We start from the raw sequence: 20310 nt of genomic DNA on the forward strand, positions 1-20310 counted from the left end.
TAAATATGATCCTTGACAAGTGTTTATCTTACATTTGTTGGAATCATGATTAACCCTTTTTTAAGAGTTATTCTTTGACAATGTTCTCTTTCTGGTATAAATTTTAGATGTATGTATTGCGTATTTATTGTACTCTGGTGGTGCTAGATAAATGATGAGAATCTGGCTTTCAGAAAGACCATGTTCTAGGGAGATGAGTGCTAAATCATCAAAAGGAAATCTGTGGCTGTAGGTAGTATGGATACTTAAGTTCTCACCCATTCCTTTCCTGTGTTCTGCAAAAAGGCTGAAATCTGGAGGCATTTCTTGGCTATCAGATTTGAATTAGCCTGAGACAAATCTATGCTTTGCTGTGAAAAGAGGTGAAATCCAAAATATGAGTTAGCTTAGAAAGGGAGAAACTGGTGGTTCACATCTGAATTGCTGTTTGGAAGAACATTCCAGTGATTTCTTTTAGCATCAGGGTTGAAGGAAGAGAAAGGGACAAGGGTTTTGAAATTGAGAAGGTTATCACTGTCATGCCATCTATGACTTTGGGTCAAGGAGGAAAATAAAAAATATACATATGAGTATGTATAAAATATCATTGCACACCAAATAGTTACACACTTTCCTATAGGTGTTCTATTTCATCCTCCCTGCAAGATTGTAATTTGTAGTATTGTTTCATGCCTGATTTTACATCTCACATGGCTCCTAATTTGGAGCACATGCCAACTTTGAATCCAACAGTGTTTCAAACTCATGCCTCCATGATTTCAAAGACCAAAAGTCATAAGGCTGATTTGCTAAAACAATTCCATTTCTCAGGTATCTTTTCTTTGGTTTTGTTTGTTTCTCAGAGCAATGAACTCCTGAAAATTTTGCACTTTGTCTCATTAATAGCTTTTCCTTAAATCTATACCAGGATCCCTGTGTCCCCAGAGATCATGTGGGCTTCAGGATTTGGGGGGTGGGGAGTTGCAAACTGAATCAAATGTGGATTAAGCTTGAGGCAACCTGGACAAAAATAGTGTGAGAACCCAAAAGAGTTGTAGAGAGAGAGAGGCCCTTCTGTTAGAGTTGAGTAGAGAGGTGGTGGTCAGAAATGAGAAAATATTCAAGGGAGTACAAACCAGTTTCGTTTGAATTCTGGACTACCTACAGCAGCGCTGTATGAGCTTGGGCTTTATTCCCTTCATCTAGTAAAAATGAAAGATAAAAATATTCAACTCTTTTCGGGCAAAGAGTGACTGAAATAACTCATGACAAAGCTAATGGGTAACTTCGAGCTGCCTTACTTTTGTCTTGGACCCAGAATCTCCACCCGCCCCCTTAACCACAAATCACCAGAAATAGGCATGCAATCAGGGGAAAAAATAGCATGCTTGCTAAGTGAAGACAGTTTCAAGAAGGGGTGGGCCTTGGCAGTAAGTTGCTTCAGTGAGTAAATAGGTGTAATAAAACCTACCTTGGAGTGTAGCTTGAAGACTGAGTGAAAGGAGCTTGCAGGGGGTGAAGAAGACAGTGTATTATTTCCTTTGTTTATTGGATCATTATTCATTATTATTATAGTCATTGTAATGCTGTCTCATTTCCTCACTCCTGGTGTCAAACTCTCCCTGCAAAACATAGCCTTGAAGAAGCTGACTTTGGTCTACTCCTTAACATGGAGAATAACACCCATGCTTGCCGATCTTATACTTGTACATATTGTACATATATTTACTCAAGTCACTTTAGTCATCCAAATGCCATTCTTAATTTGAATCCAATATTATTTTTAGCTTTTGAGACACTCTTTTAAAGAGTGACACACTTTAAATGCAAAGGTTACCTTAGAGAAAGAGAAGCCATCATGCTTGAAGCTGGAAGATAGCATGAGCTTGGCTACATGTGGACTTCTGTGAAATGGATGCCTTTATGACCTTTCAAGCAACAGAACCTGGTGTCTTTAATTCTTTCTCACACTGTGAAGTGTCAATCCAGTACTGAATATGGTTGTGCTCCTTGCCATGTACTGGTGAAATTTTAGTTGTAGTCCTAAAAGAGGCTGTAATTCAGCAGAAGACTTTCGTTAGAAGAAGTAGAAATGAGCAATTCAAGACCTTTTTTGCTATAAATGGCTTAGACCCTTCTTAATAGTTGATAGCTCAGTTGGTAAAGAATCCACCTGCAATGCAGGGGACTCTGGGGATTCCAGAGTCAGGAAGATCCACTGGAGAAGGGATAGGCTACCCACTCCAGTATTCTTGGGCTTCCTTTGTGGCTCAGCTGGTAAAGAATCCACCTGCAATGCGGGAGACCTGCGTTTGACTCCTGGGTTGAGAAGATCCCCTAGAGAAGGGAAAGGCTATCCACTCCAGTATTCTGGCTTGAGGAATTCCTCGGACTGTATAGTCCATGGGGTTACAAAGAGTGGGACAGGATTGACCGACTTTCACTTCACTTCACTTCATATCTCATTGTTGGCTTGAATGAAAGCTGTAGTCTTCCCAGCAGGATTTACAGATGACGCCTATGGAAATTGCAAGCCTGGCTAGATTCCACAACTCCTTGTAGATACCATGTCTCTCTCTTATGGCAGGGCAATCGTGAAAAGCAAAATTAATTTGTAGGGAGAAGAAAGAAGAGTTTACTGGGAATCCCAAGAGGATGTGTGCTTCCAACCTTGTAAGTTACAGCCATTTGCACAGCGAGGTGGTGAAACAAATTCTTGCTCTACCATTTGCTCTCCACAGCGTGTTGGGCAAAGTGTCAGGAATATACTCCCCAAGAGACAGCTAAAGATTCCTTCAGAACATGTGCTATCAAAAATCCATTGTCTAAAAGTGTGTGTTGGGAAAGAAAATGAAACAAACAGAGTGTCGGCGAAATAGAATAGCTTCTGGGAGATTGTCTGGAAAAACTGTCAGACGTTCTTCTAATAGGTTTGTACAGGTTCACTCAACCTCTGACTCCCTGCCTTATTTCTGGGAATTTCTCCAGGAAATTGGAAGGATTATGCAGTGTAAAGGATCAAAATCTGCTGGCGCTTTAAATGAGAAACTGATTTTCATCTGTTTGGGAGGAATTCTTTTTCTCCATCTACCTCAATGCACTCAGCAGAAGGACACCTGGGAGGATGGTTGAGCTGGAGGACAATCAATGGGGCTTTCAAACTAGAGCACAAGGCTGATTTTCTCTAGAAAATCCAAGGCAGTTAATTATTTGGAAGTGCCAGAGGGACCTCTTGTAACAGTAGACACTCAAATAAATGACTGAAAGAATGAATGGGTGAATGAACAGATGTTGTAGATAGATGAAGGAAAAGACGACCAATGATAGATGAAGGAAAAGACGACCAATGATTTTAGCTCAGTGGCTCACACTCTGCACACAATTATTTATTTGTTTTAAATATTTTCTGGCTAGATAAAGAATGTAAACTGTTGTAGGATTTTAGAGTTAAAAAGTCAGTTACTTTCATTTAGTCTAGTGTTCTTCTAGGGCAGATATCTCCTCTAGAACATTCTTGGAAAATGACCAAGAGATATCCATCCATGAGTGAGAGTTTCCTACAAAATGTGCACCCTGCAACAACTTTGTAATGTCCTATCAAATTCTTTGATAGATAACCAAAATATTCTGTTTACAATGAAATAGGCCTAGAATCTAACTCCATCTTACTCTAAACATGAAGTATTATTGTGCAATATTAATATACTCTGAATTTTCTAGGAATATGATGTAAATCCAAGGTACAATTGTGTTTGTCTCATTTGGAGATTTTTACCAAGAGCTGTTATTTTTTTTCCAGAAAAGCTTATCAGTGGGAGGCTTTCTCCGAGTGGGAGCCATACCATTTGTAATACTTGATGTGCCTGTCTAATGTACCACTGTTAGTCTGTATCTGTAGCTGTTATGTTTGTAGTGATAGTACTTGTAGTTCAAATATCTAACTACTTTTTTGCCTCGAGTTCAGCCATGGCCCAAGATGACATATCGATACTTTAAAATTTTCTTCTTTAGGTTACGTTTGGTGTATTCTATTCATTTAAAATTTATGTGTATGGGCAGTTGCACTACCAATAGATTTCTGTAAAGGAATGTAAATAGAAGTTCAAATTAATTACTTAAATAAAGGAAGTTTGAATTCCAATCCACTTGAAAATCACTAGTACAGACTTTGTATTTTTGACAGTTACCAGGGCCTTCAGCAACTTTGCTGCCTTCTCCTAGGTATCCCATGATTAAACCATGTTTCTCTTAAATTATTGTTTCTGAGCAACTTAATGTTCTTGTATTCTCCATGAAATTGGAATACAAAGTACATTACTTACATTCTAACTACTTGAAGGCCATTATTTCCACGAGTGCCTCAATTTTAATCTTATTTATTTGATGAACCAAAATTTATCGGGTGCCCTTGTGGGCCTGGCACTGGGGTAGGCAGTAGAGGTGCCATTGATGAAAAAACGCAGTCTTATCTCTCGAGCAGGTTGTGTCCCTGAGAAGGACATGGATGGACAGACTGGTCATTGCAGAGCAATGTAAGGCAGGGCCATGTGCATAGGTGATGGGACAGCAGGAAGTGGAGTGATGGCTTCTCCTACACTCAAGAGTCAGGCGAGTCTCAGAAGAAGAGGCATTTAAGCTGACATCTGATGGAAGAAAAGGGATGGAAGGCAGAGGAAGAGCTGCAGAAGAGGCTCATAGCTTTCCTTTTAGAGAGAAGAGCATTGCCAAGGTCCAGAGTATAATCAAACATGATAATTTTGTGCTCCCAATAGTTCTGTTTGGCATAAGACTTAAGAAGGAGGGTGGCAAGAGATGAATGGAAATATAGACTGTTCCATAAATAACTACAATTCAGATACATTGGAATGAATGGTATAATAAATGAAGAGACCAAAAAGTAATGCAGTTATGTGGGACATGTTAGATTAATTTCAACTATGATGGTCATGTAGCTTTCTTAGGAGAGATATTACTTAAACTCAGGGGAGATTTCAGGAATTTAGGAGTGTGAACCCCGAAAGTTTATCACCCAAAGAACTATGATGAAGTCCTGGGAAGACAAACTCAGTAACCCCAATCAAATACCTTATGCCTATGTTATAAACTGAGCTAAACTGGACCTTTATCTTCAGTGTGTACTCTTAATGGTATCCACATATATGTTTATGTATATTTTCTCTTACCCTAATATAGCAATATTTAATATAGGACATCTAAACACGGTATATGTAACTTATAATGACAAATAACCATGAGGGGATGCATAGACATAGATGAAAGTTACATCTTAAAGCAATGTCTGCCCTCCAAAGATTCATCATCCCTCTCTAGCCTTTTCATCAAAACTAAGGCCTGATTTGAGCTAATTTTCCATTAATGTCTTACTCTCCAGTGTTCTTGCCTGGAGAATCCCATGGACAGTGGAGTCTGGTCAGCTGCCGTCCATGGCGTCGCACAGAGTCAGACACGACTGAAGCGACGTAGCAGCAGCAGCAGCAGGAGCTGCAAGAGTCAATCTGATAAATGAAGTATTTCCTTATTAAGTGATATTGATTTAATCAGTTTAATCAGTTATTTAGCCTATTAGGATTTTAAGTGCTGGGTAAAAGCAACAATACATGTGGTTTTCATCTCCATTATAGGTTATAGAAAGCTATTGATGCTGCCTCTTTTGAGGGCAGTTTGAGAAATATATCACAAAAAAGAGACTATGAAGAGGAAAAAGGCTGAGGCTATGAAGAGGAAAAAGGCTGTGACTATACCTAGTATTGAGTTTTTACTCCTATTGAGATCTATTTTTAGTTAAAAATAAGGTATTTCTTTTAAGCAGTATGTAAAGGCATTTTTAAGTTGCCTTTAGGTAATATTTTCTTTAAAATTCAATTTGGCTGAGTAATATTCCACTATATATATGTACCACAGCTTCTTTATCTATTTAGCTGTCAGTGGACATCTAGGCTGCTTCCTTGTCCTGGCTATTGTAAATAGTGCTGCAGTGAATATTGGGGTACATGTGTCTTTTTGAATTACAGCTTTATACAGGGTGAAGTAAGTCAGAAAGAGAAAAAAACAAATATATATTAGTGCATATATACGGAATCTAGAAAATGGTACTGGTAGGCCTATTTTCAGGGCAAGAAGAGAGATGCAGACATAGAAAATGAACTTGTGGACACAGCGGGGAAAGGAAATGGTGGAATAGTTGCGTTGACATACATACACTGCTGCTGCTGCTGCTAAGTCGCTTGTTGTGTCCGACTCTGTGCCACCCCACAGACAGCAGCCCACCAGGCTTCCCCGTCCCTGGGATTCTCCAGGCAAGCACACTGGAGTGGGTTGCCATTTCCTTCTCCAATGCATGAAAGTGAAAAGTGAAAGTGAAGTCACTCAGTCGTGTCCGACTCTTTGCGACTCCATGGACTGCAGCGTACCAGGCTCCTCCGTCCATGGGATTTTTCACACTACCATGTATAAAATAAAGAGCTAGTGGTTAGCTGCTGTATAACAGAGGGAGCTCAGCCTGGTGCTCTGTGATGATCTAGAGGGGTGGGATGAGAGGGTTGGTTGGGAGAGAGGCTCAAGAAGGAAGGGATATATATATACTTATAGCTGATTTGTATTGTTGTACGACAGACACCAACACAGCATTGTAAAGCAATTATCCTCTAATTTAAAAAAAAATCAATTTGGGCCCTTCATTTCTCCTTTTAATATATAGGGATATGTGCTTTAATTTCAGGAGAGTTTTTGTTCCTTTCTCTTCTGAAATTCTATATAGTTCTTTTGGTTTAAGACTATAACTGAGCTTTAATCACAAATTTTGAATGATAATGCTTGACTGTACTTCTGTCACCTGAGCACTGGCATTTTAAAGCCTCTGGTTGAAAAGGATGATGGAATTTATCATAGCACTTGAAGTGGTGTCAGTTTAAAATCTCAGTCCCCATGTACAAATTTTGGAAAGAGACCTCTTGCCCTTTATTAATTGCAAAAGTGATGCCAGGGGAAAAGGACTGTCTCCTTTTTGTAGGCCTCCCATCACTCACCTGTGAAATAGTGACTGAGTGATATTTACCTATGGGCATCCATCTTAAGTGATTAGTGGGAATTAAAGTAATTATTATAAATTAAGGGCTGTATGACTTCTAAAAGGTTAGATATTATGGAGTTTCATTGTCAGGAAGGCAGACACTTAAAGAAATATACACTTATAGACTGTAGCATAGATCTTCCAACATTTCTAGCCAGTTTGCCTTTTATTGCTTTACTCTATATGATATGATGAGTGTTGCAATCTTGGTTTTACAGATGTCTACTAAAATTGCAGTATTTTATGGGAAAGAAAAATAATTTTTCATACAGGCTTACATGCAGTTCAGTTTGATTAGGTTCTTAATCACTCACCTAGCCTCGGCCTCTTTTCTGAAATGTTCTGCCCTAGTTTACAGCCATTGGACAGTAATTTACTTTGAACGGTAAATCCTAATTCTCTATTAAGTTGTCATATAATTTAGTAAGAATGCTGATCTGTGGTTATCAGGGTCAAAAACAAGCACTTTGTAAATTGGTTTATTGTATATCACCACAGGATCACCAAATGCAATTGTAAAAATTACTAACTTTGAGTGAGCAAAAATGGGTGTGGGATTACAGATGCAATAAACTTGAAATCGATCATCATCTGTGGGTGAATTTGTAGGCAGCAGTTGGTTTGATTTATGCAATATGGTTACAGAACAAGAGAGATATAAGTCAGCATCTCTGGTCAGTTGACATGTAGAAGGTCACTGGGAACTGGTGAATTACTGTTGGCCTGGATTTGGTGAGCAGCGCTGGAGCAGTATAACTCGATTTTTACCAAGCATGCCCATAGAAATGCCATTCAGGCTGTAGAATTGTAGATGTCTTTGAACATTTGAATATGAAGTTTTTTGGCAATGTCTAAGATAACATGGCAAATGAACTGTGAGTAGGCATGAAATTGACAGCTTGTTTATAAATCTTGCTTAAACATCTCTGTTCTCAGTTCAGTTTGGTGGCTGAGTCATGTTCAACTCTCTGCGACCCCATGGACTGCAGCATGCCCGGCCTCCCTGTCCATCACCAACTCGTGGAGCTTGTCAAACTCATGTCCATCGGGTCGGTGATGCCATCCAGCCATCTCATCCTCTGGTGTCCCCTTCTCCTGCCTTCAATCTTTCCCAGCATCAGGGTCTTTTCCATTGAGTCAGTTCTTCACATAAGGTGGCCAAAGTATTTGAGCATCAGTTGTTTCAATGAATGTTCAGGATTGAATTTATTTAGCAATTATGGGTCTCTCTTATGGGTCCCAAGATAATGTATTTATGAAACACAAGTAGAAAATAAGATTGTATAAATTCTTTTAGAAAGCATGGCAAAGATGTCTTAGTCATCTCTAAGTATACTTCCAAGGAGGACATCTTGATACTGAAGAAGAAAACATGCATAATATCAGTTGAACCTATCTAAAGAAGCATCGGCTAATTATGATTTCAAAAGTATGCATTAGTAAGTGAGCTCTTTGCTTTTTTTAATTGCTTCAACATAGTATTGAACTCTGACTTCCAAACTTTTTGCCTACATGTGCTATAAGAAATAACACTGTTCATTACAGCCCATTTGTATATATTCTGTATAGAATAGTAGCACAACTTTTTTAATCGGTTTATTTTCTTTCTCTTTTTATTTTTAAATTAAAAAAAAATGTATTGGACTACAGTTGCTTCACAAGGCTATTTTTCACTGTACTACAAAGTGAATCAGCCATATGTATACATATATCCCTCATTTTTGGATTTCCTTCCCATTTATATACCACAGAGCATTGGGTAGAGTTCCCTGTGCTATATATAGGTTCTCATTAGTTATTTATATTGGAAGCTTTTATAAGAAACACTCACCCTTAACTCATATGATGAGCTCTGAAATACACTATTTTCTTTTAAACACGAATTCTTCTGGACTTGTGCTAAACGAATTCAGGTCCTGTGGTTTGAAAGATATGCAAGCCGGGGTGAAGTGAGAGAAACAGGAGAAACCTTTCCTTGGATGTCCCTGCTTGCTATTGAAACATGAAAGATAGGCGGGACTTCTGCTGCTTGCCTAGAGACTATGTAGGCAAGTTCCAATTAAAGAGTTTCTGTTAGTAATGCTCTGCTTAGAGTCTGGGAAGTGCGTGAATGGTGAGAATTATGTGCTTTTTTAGATCTTATGCCTATTGGTAAGGTAGTCGTAATACATAGATGCATCTTTCCATGCTGGACTCTAAGCTTCTTTTTTTTTTTTTGACTCCAAGCTTCTTAAGCACTCTCTTCTTATCCCTTAGCACCGGGCATAGTACTTAACCTGTTAATTGTATGTAATAAATGGTAACTGAATAAGTGAATGAATGGATGAATGACTGAAAAGAACAGAAGAGTCAAATGCACTCACCATTTGTTACGGAACGTCCCATGTGCTAAATGCTATGATGCTGCTGCTGCTGCTAAGTCGCTTCAGTCGTGTCTGACTCTGTGTGACCCCATAGACTGCAGCCCACCAGGCTTCCCTGTCCTTGGGATTTTCCAGGCGAGAATACTGGAGTGGGTTGCCATTTCCTTCTCCAATGCATGAAAGTGAAAAGTGGAAGTGAAGTCGCTCAGTCGTGTCCGACTCTGCGATCCCATGGACTGCAGCCTACCAGGCTCCTCTGTCCATGGGATTTTCCAGGCAAGAGTACTGGAGTGGGTTGCCATGGCCTTCTCCGAAAAGCTATGCTAGGGCAATGAGTACCACAAAGGTAAATAAGACAGGCTCATAATGACTGGTTAGGGATGTAACAACAGTGGGCATGAGCAGATACTATGGGATAGTGAACCTTAGGTTTTTATAACAGTACCATAGGGGAACAGCTTCCTTCTCAACTCTGCTATTCCCTGTGCCCTGGAATAGCAGCCACTGTCTGGGAATGAAAATTGCAAAATGTGGGTCAGTTACCTTGGTTCACCCTTCCATGACATTATCCCTGCTTATGACTCATGTTGACTTTTCCTTTAAGCACACAGTTTAGCCAAGGTCCCCACTCCTGAAATAACTACTCTATTTCACCCTTTCTCGCCTCTTCGGGAAATTCTTTACTGTATGTTAGTAGCTAGACATGGCTGGGGAGAACCAGTTTTCTTTTGAGGCAAGTAGGTATTTGGCCGTTAGATTCCAATGTGGGTTGTAGAAATGGCAGATTCCATTGGTCTAGGATCATTTTCATTGAATTTGAGGACCTAAGGAATTGAAGTGAAAAGTGAAAGTGTTAGTCCCTTAGTCATGTCCTACTCTGTGACACCAAGGACTATAGTCCACCAGGCTCCTCTGTCCATGGAATTTTCCAGGAAAAATTACTGGAATGGGTAGCCATTCCCATCTCCAGGGGATCTTCCCGACCCAAGGATGGAACCCAGGTCTCCTACATTGCAGGTGGATTCTTTACTGTCTGAGCCACCAGGGAAGCTCAAGTAATTGAAAGAAGAAGCCAGGCAACAACACACAGTACTTGAGCTTCAGGCCGTGGTGCACCCAGAAGTGGCACATTCCAGCCAATGCGAGTGCACTTAATTTTACAGGAATTTTGTGAACCTGTTGTTAAGTGCAGTCATTATTTAAAAACCACATTGTTATATGATTGACTAATGTGGGAGAATTTGGGTTTTCAAACACAGCTTGGTACAAGAGATCAAACGGCATCAGGAATCTGCTGTTTCCTCTTCATAGAGCCTCCACATGGCTCTTGGAGACTCCAAGCTCACATGCTCCCTTCTTAGTCAGTTTGGGCTGCTATACCAAAGTACTGAGTTGCTTGTCCTGTATCAGTTAATTTAGTTACTTGTATAAAAAGGAGTTTTCATTTTTATTTTTAACTTTGTTACTTGGTATTTAACTCATTTTATGTAGAGCTATTTCAAATGTAGGTATAAAAAATACTGAACGCTGTGAAAAACAAATCACATTGTATAAATTTACAATTAAATTAATTATATCACTTTCTAATCATTTCATTATTAGTTACATTCTTGATATCTTTGTATCTGTAAGGAAGAAGTGTTATGTGATGGTGTCTATTCCCAACTGGAAATTCAGGGGCATCATTTTGATAACTAGAAATTGCTTGTGGTGAGAGTATTTATACCATGGTCATTGCCAAACTGTAAATTAGAACTCCCCGTCGAAACCTAGAGTTGCTTGTTAAACAGTTATCAAAAAACACTGGCCCTGTGTATCTCTGATACTGGGATTGATGGGCACTGAGAAGGGAAAAAAAGAATAAGCAATGATTCTCAGCATTGTGTATCACCTACATGTATATGTATTTTTGCATATACACAGGGAGAGTGATGTGACTGTGGAGCCGGCAGTTCTGAAATCTGTAGGGTAGGCAGGCAGACTGAAAACTCAGAGTTGATGCTTCAGTCTTAAGGCAGAATTTCTTCTTCTCAAGGAAACCTCAATTTTTGCCCATGAGGGCTTTCAATCGATTGGATGAGGCCCACCCACAGTATGGAGAGTAATCTCCTCTACTTAAAATCACACATCTTAACCACATCTACAAAATACCTTTACAGCAACACCTAGATTAATGTTTCGTTAAATTACTGGGTACCATAGCCTAGCCACATTGACACAAAACTGTAATTTTCTGTGACACTCCTAGACTAGAAGAAATACTATTTTACTTCTTGTTAAAATTCAAATAATTAAAATGCATTTATATCCTAAAGAACTGAGTAGCCATATGAAAATCCAATACATAGAAAATGTAAGAAAAAAGATAAGTGTACATCAAAGAGTGGACATGAAGGCATGAGGAGTCCAAAACCTTGATTTGGCTTTTTGCTTATCTTGTTCTCAGACACTTACAGATTATAACTGAAGTTTTCCATACTTAGATAACTTTCAGTTTGATTTTGAAGTGCAGAAATAATTAGATCAAGATTTTCTTTACTGGATTTCCTTCTTAGAGAACAATCTAGAGACTAAAAAATTAACTTTTGGATGTTGAGATTTTATTATCAGTGTGACTACTTTCTGTACTAATATTTTATATTGAGACTACAACCTGGTGAGTGTAATACACAGAGGAGTGAGAAAGGAAAGGTCCCCTTGGAAGATTGCTGAGTTGATCAGACTGGCTGTGTAGCAGAAGGTGCGTCTCTTGGGATAGCATGCTCATTAATTTTCCACTGTCCATCTTTCCCCAACTCAATTTTGGTACCCCTCTCAGGGGGGTACTGCCTTTTGATCATTTCTCACTCTAATGTTTTTCTGATTCTATTAATCCTTCAACAACAAAATACAGGGATATGATTAGAAGAGGCTCAAAAGACTCAAGACACAGCACGATAATTCACCTCTTACCTTTTACTGTGACCTAGATGCCAAAAACACTCACTGTTATTAAGTACCCTTCCACCTATGGGTTTAGGATCATTAACTATGAAACTCTGATTCATCCATTAGCTTTGAGATTATATTTTATATTTGCTTCTCATTAACTTTTTGTTGAAATGTTGTAGGAAGTTGAGTGGCTGTTTTGTGCTGTATTTTGAATCATGGAATTACCTCGTCATTCAGATTTGCTGTTGTCCCTGTGAAATTTAACCACAATTTTGTTGAGCTGCTGCCTATGCAGAAGATGAAAACTTGCCAGCAATTCAGTTATTTTCTGAAATCTTTCTATTCTTTGCTCTCTTTAAATACTGGAAAAGGTTATGCTATGTATTCTTGTGTGTGTGTATACACCTTTGTCTATCTTCACTTACAAATATTGACAATCATTTGTATTAGGACAGTGCTTTCATTAAATGTTTCAAAGTCTTACATGTATGAATTTAAAAAGATGTAATCATTTTAAGATAAAGAGAAACCCCTTCTATTTAAATCTCATCCATCTATTCAGTTCAGTTTAGTTGCTCAGTCATGTCTGACTCTTTGTGACCCGTGGACTACAGCACTCCAGGCTTCCCTGTCCTTAACCATCTCCTCAGCTTGCTCAGACTCAGTGTTCATAGAGTCGATGATGTTATCCAACCATCTCATCCTCTGTCATACCCTTCTCCTCCTTTCAATTTTCCAAGCATCAAGGTCTTTCCCAGTGAGTCAGTTCTTCGCATCAGGTGGCCAAAGGATTGGAGTTTCAGTTTCAGCATCAGTCCTTCCAATGAATATTCAGGACTGATTTCCTTTAGGGTTGACTGGTTTGATTTCCTTGCAGTCCAAGGGACTCTCAAGAGTCTTCTCCAACACCACAGTTCAGAGCATCAATTGTTCAGCACTCAGCTTTCTTTGTAGTCCAACTCTCACATCCCTACATGATTACTGGGAAAACCATAGCCTTGACTAGATGGACCTTTGTTGGCAAAGTAATGTCTCTGCTTTTTAATATGCTGTCTAGGTTGGTCATAGCTTTTCTTCCAAGAAGCAAGTGTCTTTTAATTTCATGGCTGCAATCACCATATGCAATGATTTTGGAGCCCAAGAAAAAAGTCTGTCTCTGTTTCCATTGTTTCCCCATCTATTTGCCATGAAGTGATGGGATTGGATGCCATGATCTTTGTTTCATGAATGTTGAGTGTTAAGCCAACTTTTTCACTCTCCTCTTTCACCTTCATCAAGAGGCTCTTTAGTTTCTCTTTGCTTTCTGCCATAAGGATGGTGTCATCTGCATATGTGAGGTTACTGATATTTCTCCCAGCAATCTTGATTCCAGCTTGTGTTTTATCCAGCTTAGCATTTCGCATGAAGTACTGTGCATATAAGTTAAATAAGCAGGGTGACAATATATATGCCCATGAACAGTATGAAAAGATCAAACTATTGACAAGGTTAATAATTTTTATTATATATCAAGTCAAGGTAAGATGTGAGAAAAAGCAAAGATAGCTTTTCCTACTCCAGCTACTGCGTACTCTCTGAGACCATCCTGATTCAAGCACTGCCCGCTCTCTGTCCCCCAAACTCCTTACTCTTGGCTAATTTTGACCACATTTTTATTCTTTGCCCTCACTTCAGCCCCAGATCATCAGCTTTTCTGAAATAACTAATGCAAGGAAACGATAAAGGCCAGAAACATTGGCACAAGATCCATGAGGGTGGGATCTTTACAACTTAAGAGCATTATGTTTGAAATCCTATTTATGCAATTCTTGGAACAGATTTAAACAACTCATGGGTACCACTCAAAGAATTATTTTTACAGCATGCAGAGTGAAAATTTTATAACGAAGGGAACTGGTAGTCAAAGTCTTTATCAGGAAGTCAAAAACATGAAGGAGGACATGATTGTAGCTTCTTTGAGTGATAAGATCCACTGAAGTAGAACATGAATTTCTCACATGTTGTGTGAAAGTTTAAAATTTCTGATCATGGCACCGAATAACTTTGTGAAAGAAAAGCAGCCCGCAAGACATGAAAGGATCATTTATAATAACCTTTCACACTGAAAAATGTTTAAGAAGTGCTTATTTGGAGGTCTGGGGAATTTGAATTTAAAGAAATGAACTGGAACATAGATTTGAAAAATACTACTTTTCTAAATTCTGCCACTTCTGATTAGCTCATAGAGGAACTTTATAATACTAAAAACAGTCCAGGACTATTAACTCCAATTTAAATTTTCTTAGCTATCAGAAATTCAGCTAAAAGTTCACTTACTCTTAACTTTCCTAAACCTGTTTCCTTCGATTCTTTGCTCCAGTCAACTTACCAGGCACCAGATGAATAAAATGAATGGTTATTTGAGGTGACATATCAAATGATGAGGAGACTCTATCTGGGTACCAGACATAGCTAATTGACTGTGGGGATTCTAATAGTTCAAGGATGAGAGAACTTTGGCATAGAACACATGCTCTGAAGAGGGCCAAGTCTAAGACAAATATCGCACTCTAATCAAATGGAATTTATAGATTCAGACGTTGACGTGCTTTGCATTGTGAGCTCTTGCCATCTTCTTTGTATTTTTGAGTTTTTTTGATTTCCTACCTACTTTCTTTCTTAAAATAATCTTCAGCTTGCTTTTATTCTGTTTTTTTTTTAATTGTAAAATAATTGCTCTACAATGTTGTGTTGGTTTCTGCCATACAACTATGTGAACCAGTCATAACTATATATATATAGTCCCTCCCTCGTGAGCCTCCCTGCCTCCTACTTGCCTTCTAGGAAGTGTCAGGGTAGTAATTTCCCTCCATACTCCCAAGCTCTGTAAAACCAAGTGTTTGCCTGTCTGTAGGCTGTGAAATGTGACTCATTCAGTCATTGCATTTTTGTTGTTTGTTTATTTGGGGTGGGCATCCTGCGGTCCCCATGTGTCACCTCCGAGGGCAGTGAGTCTCTGGTCACTGACCCACAGAGGCCGGCGTCTGTGGTTAATGAGGTCCTCCTGTCTCCTGCTCTTTCCCACCGTGCCACTCACCAGGTCTATTCCTGGAGGCTTTCAGACGCTGGGCCCTCCCTGGAGGGAGCTCCATCTGGCAAGCGTCACATTTCTGCTGTCATCCAGCATCTTGGAGTGAAAACGAACTCCTGGGCTGGCATTCATGGAAAGACTTTGTAAAGAAAGGGTGACACGTAGTTGAAAGGAGTGTGTAGAGGGAGGAACAGCCCCATCTCTTCTGTCTTGGAAAACAGATGACAATTTATGGTGTGCGTTTATGTCCCAGAGCCTTTGCTCATCCTCTGTCTTCCAGTGGAACTCCCTTCTTTCACATTTACCATTCCCCTTATTTATTTTGGTTATAATAAAATTCCAGCTTAAATTTCTTCTTTGGGTGTGTGTGTGTTTTAATTTTTATTGGAGTATAGTTGGTTTACAATGGTGTGTCCGTTCCAGGTGTGAAATGAGCAAAGTGAATCAGTCATGCATATACATATATCTGCTCTTTTTAGATTCTCTTCCAATATAGGTCATTAAAGAGTATTGAGTGGAATTCTCTGTCTTACACTATAGGTCCTTATTAGTCATCTATTTTATATATAGTAGTGTGTATATAGCAGCCTCAACCTTCCAGTTTATCTCTACCTCACCTCTTAGCCCTTGGTAACCATTGGTCTTCTATATCTGTAACTCTTTTTCGGTTTTATAGATAAGTTCATTTGTACCTTTTTTTTTTTTTTTTAAGATTCCACATATAAGTAATATCATGTGATACTTGTCTTTCTCTGACTTCACTCAATATGACAATTCTAGGTCCATCCTTTCCACTGCAGATATCATTACTTCATTCTTTTCTATGTTTTTTTTTACTTCATTCTTTTCTATGGCTGAGTAATACCAATATTTATTTTAGAGCTAATGACTATTTCTGTAAAAATTCAGGGACTTGGGAATTCACTAGCATGAACTTCAGAGGCCCTAAGAAAACAAGCACATGTGTAAACTGATTGTCTGACCTTGCGTCTAATCTTCCTGGATGTGAACCTATCATCATGATTTGCACAGAGGAGATTTTCAATACGTGTTTGATATGTCAAGGCACACTCATCAAAGTTTCAACCTTACATTTTCTGCCATTATTGTCTCTTATCCTGACCTTCTGGAACCATCTATTTAGTATCTTTATTATTAGTGATCTTGGAGGTGCCTGGTGGTGCTCCAGTTGAGCTAAATATTGTATCTAGTTATGGAATAGGTAACATGTAGAGAACCTAAGGGGATCTGAGAAAGTAAGGTGGGTGGAAAACTCTAAAAGGACAACAGATTTTTTCACCCTCATAAATTACAACTTGGGAAGAAACCCTGTTAATCTTATTAATAAAAAATACTGTAAGTGTCAGGAAGTATGTAGGCTGAGAAAAATTTCATATTCTTGCTCTTTGGAGAAATTGTGAGAAGTAATTCTTTATCCAGCCAAGTAGCTGTCATGTCTGATTTCAGAAAGTCATTGCTTCAGGTGTTACAGACCTATGGTCTCTCTCATAACTCCTCTGCTCTTCTAACACTACAGCAGCCATAAACAAGGTATGAATGAGTGGGTGGGACTGTTATCCAATAAAACTTTATTTATGGACAGTTAAATTGGGGTTTCATAAAGTATCACATAGCACATAACATTTTTTAAATTTTTTAAAAAATAATTTTTCTTACAGGTCTTATCAATACAGATGGCAGGCTGGATATGGCCCAGGGGCTATGTTTGACCCTGTTGTAGGGTCAAAACTCAAAACAAAATTAGCCAATTGTCCTAAGTCTTCTTGGCCATTCAAAGTCATCAGTTGTTTTCACAGTGATCAGTGGCCTCAGATGAGGGGGAGAGAGGAGCTATTAAGAATTTAATTCCTCCACAACCTTCTTCTCCAGTGCTGTGTTAGGAAGGAAGCAAGGCTTAGTCTCAATGGACTGCATGTTTCATGACTTCTGGTTCTGTTTGTTTGGGGACATCATCGTGGTCTCTTCCTAGGTTCTCTAACAGGCACTTTGCATAAAAGATTCACTCTTCCTGTAGCATGATTCTTCAAGATTCTGGTGATTTCCCCATATCTTCACTTTTTCTAATTTATATATCTCTGTCTTTCCATCTCTTTAGTTTTTTTTTTTTTTCCTGCCAGGAACAAAGGAGGAGACATCAGTTACCTTCTTAAGGACACTAAGATTTAAAAAAAATCTCACCCTGCTTTGCATTAGTAAGTCAACTTCCTACATATATCTTCATGGCCCTATACACACACACAGAATAGGTTTGGTTTAAATTGACCCCGCTAAGAAGCACCTTTCTCTTTTTATTTATCACCTGAGATAAAATACTGATTTTCTTGTTGCGATTAGAAATCAGAAGACCACCAATCCATTTTAATTTCATGAATGTAGATCCATAACGTTTCTTTCACAAATATCCCCAATACAACTATTACCCTCAGGTCACGAAATGTTTATTTTCTTTTGGTCAGTTTTTCACCAGAAGTCCCATGCCTTTTGTTGTAAACTCACTTGTAATGATTCAGAAATAGAACGCAGTCCCAATGTACTACTAAATCCTGAGAAATGCATGTTTCAATTGTGCAGATTAGAGTAGAAATGGAATAGAGTTTTTTTTTTCAGTGTTTTATAACAGGTTAGAGAAATGAACATTCTGCAAAGTTGTTAATCTTAAATATCTATTTGATCTGGAAACAGTGTTGTTCTTATCAGTTAGTTTTGATATTTTAAAAAAGAAAATTAGTGATTTGTGGACCATTTGCCACACTTATTCCTTCCCAGTCTCTTCAACTCTAGAACTATGCTTCTTAGTGGGATATGAGTATCAGAAGCACTAGGGGAAAAATTTCAAAATTTTCATATTCTATCCCACCCCCTTTTGGAATGGTTTGCCCCTTCAAATCAGAGCCCATCAGGAACACACCTGTGTCGAATGAGTTATCACTCAATGCAGCAAGCAAGAATACACCATAGAGAACCTCAGGATTTTTTAGTTAGAGGGACCTTGTAGGCATGTCTGCCTAGTCGCCTCAGTTATACTTGACTCTTTGAGACCCTATGAACTGTAGCCCCCAGGCTGCTCTGTCTGTGAAATTCTCCAGGCAGGAATACTAGAGTGGGTTCCATGCCCTCCTCCAGGTGTTCTTCCCGACCCAGGGATCAAACCCATGCCTCTTGTGTCTCTGCATTGGCAAGCGGGTTCTTTACCATTAGTGCCACCTGGAAAGCCCAAGAGGGACTTTAACAGATTCTTTTATAGGATTTGGATTTTGGTGGATGATGTGGGGGAAGTGCTCCAAGAAGCAGCACTTCACCCTAGGTCGGATGCTCTCAGAAAGTAGAGGTAATTCCATAGTAAAGTATCTTAACCAACGTGACCAGCAAGGGGGGTGACTATGGTGAAGATCAATCAATAAAAGGATAAATGTAAACGTACGGGTGCTCATCTTGCAGTGAGAGGAGATTTTTGGTACTTTTGGATGGCACAATCACCTTGTTTTTGTGTGTTTAGACAAAATGTTTATGTGGTCTTCCTTTGTCTCATGTCATCATGGTGTCAGAATGATCTGGTCTGAGATGGGTGTTCTGTGACCTTGTTTACATGTAATAGACTATGGTGAGCTGGCTGTGAGTGCCAGGCTGGATTCTGAATGTGCAGAGCAGTTTGTTTTGTCTTTATGCATATGTACCCCCTGCCTTCCTATCTGGTATAACTTTTTCATAACATACTGTGAAGCTTTTATTAGAAGATATTTGAAATGTGCAGAAAAGTAATGATAGTAATATAATAAACACCATGTAAATATCTAGCAACTTATGAAATAAAAGATTACAGATAAAAGTATTTGGGCATTGCTCTCAAATCCTAATTCCTCCTGGGAGGAAACTGTGATCTTGAATTTGATGTTTATCATTCTCAAGTACACTGCATGTTCCTTCCTTTTTAAAAAAGATATTCATAACATTTTATGGTCTCCTTCCCTTTCAGGAATTATATAAGTTCTAACTTTAATGCAGACCTGTGATCCTTTTTTTATTCTGGGGTTGTTTTAAGTAGGCATGAAAGCATCCAACTTCATGAAGAACCATGAGACAGGCACCCTATACTTCACATGGGGCATAATTTTATATAAGTACTGTTAAACATTATAAATGAATTTTAATCACCACATCAAGTACTCTGTTCATTTGGTTTCTCCATGCCCTATAGTGATTTTAATCACAGGAGCAATTTGTTGGTTTTATTTAGCAAAATGTTGGGTGGATTTTCCTTCTTCCCTCCACTGGCTCTCTTAAACATTTTTGACACTAACAGAGCTGAATCAATTGGAAATTCACATTTTATGCAATAACAGACCATTTTAATTTCATGAAGCAAGCAAGGGTTTGGCTTCCACTTGTGAATAGCACTGAAGAAAGCAATATTGTCAAAAGAAGCGGCCTAGTATATCCAGAGATAAATCTATCAAATTAAACCCAAGACTTTCATTAGCTCTTACTTTACATTTCCCTACGACATAAGCATTAATTAAACCCATTGGCGCCTTTCTTCTTGCAGGAGACATTTCTCTCTGACAAGGAATGTCAACCAAGGGAACGCGTGGCATAGGAGACCTGCCAGTAAAATCACACTTACTTTCACAGGGAGGAAGGCTGATGCATTCTGGCGGTCGAACGGGCAGAAACAGAACTCAGTGAGTGATTGCCATCTTTTCTTGCCCCCACCGTCTAACAGTCTATGGTGGTGGGCTGACTGTTTCTTGCCTCACTCGAGGTTTCTAAAGATAAGCACACTTATAACTGTGTTGCATCTCTTGTCACCTGTTGTTACTCAGTACATTTCAAATAAAAGCAGGGACCTTGTGGTCTTC

The 20310-nt window shown here is 38.8% G+C and overlaps 1 protein-coding gene across 2 annotated transcripts in view; it reads left to right on the forward strand.

The window, feature by feature from the left end:
- Positions 1 to 20310, forward strand: part of GPC6 (glypican 6) — a 1232201-nt gene that overhangs the window by 287492 nt on the left and 924399 nt on the right. The gene's annotated exons all lie outside the window — the stretch shown is intronic.

This window comes from Bos indicus, chromosome 12, assembly GCF_029378745.1.
Source record: "Bos indicus isolate NIAB-ARS_2022 breed Sahiwal x Tharparkar chromosome 12, NIAB-ARS_B.indTharparkar_mat_pri_1.0, whole genome shotgun sequence".
In the NCBI taxonomy this organism is placed as follows: Eukaryota; Metazoa; Chordata; class Mammalia; order Artiodactyla; family Bovidae; genus Bos; species Bos indicus.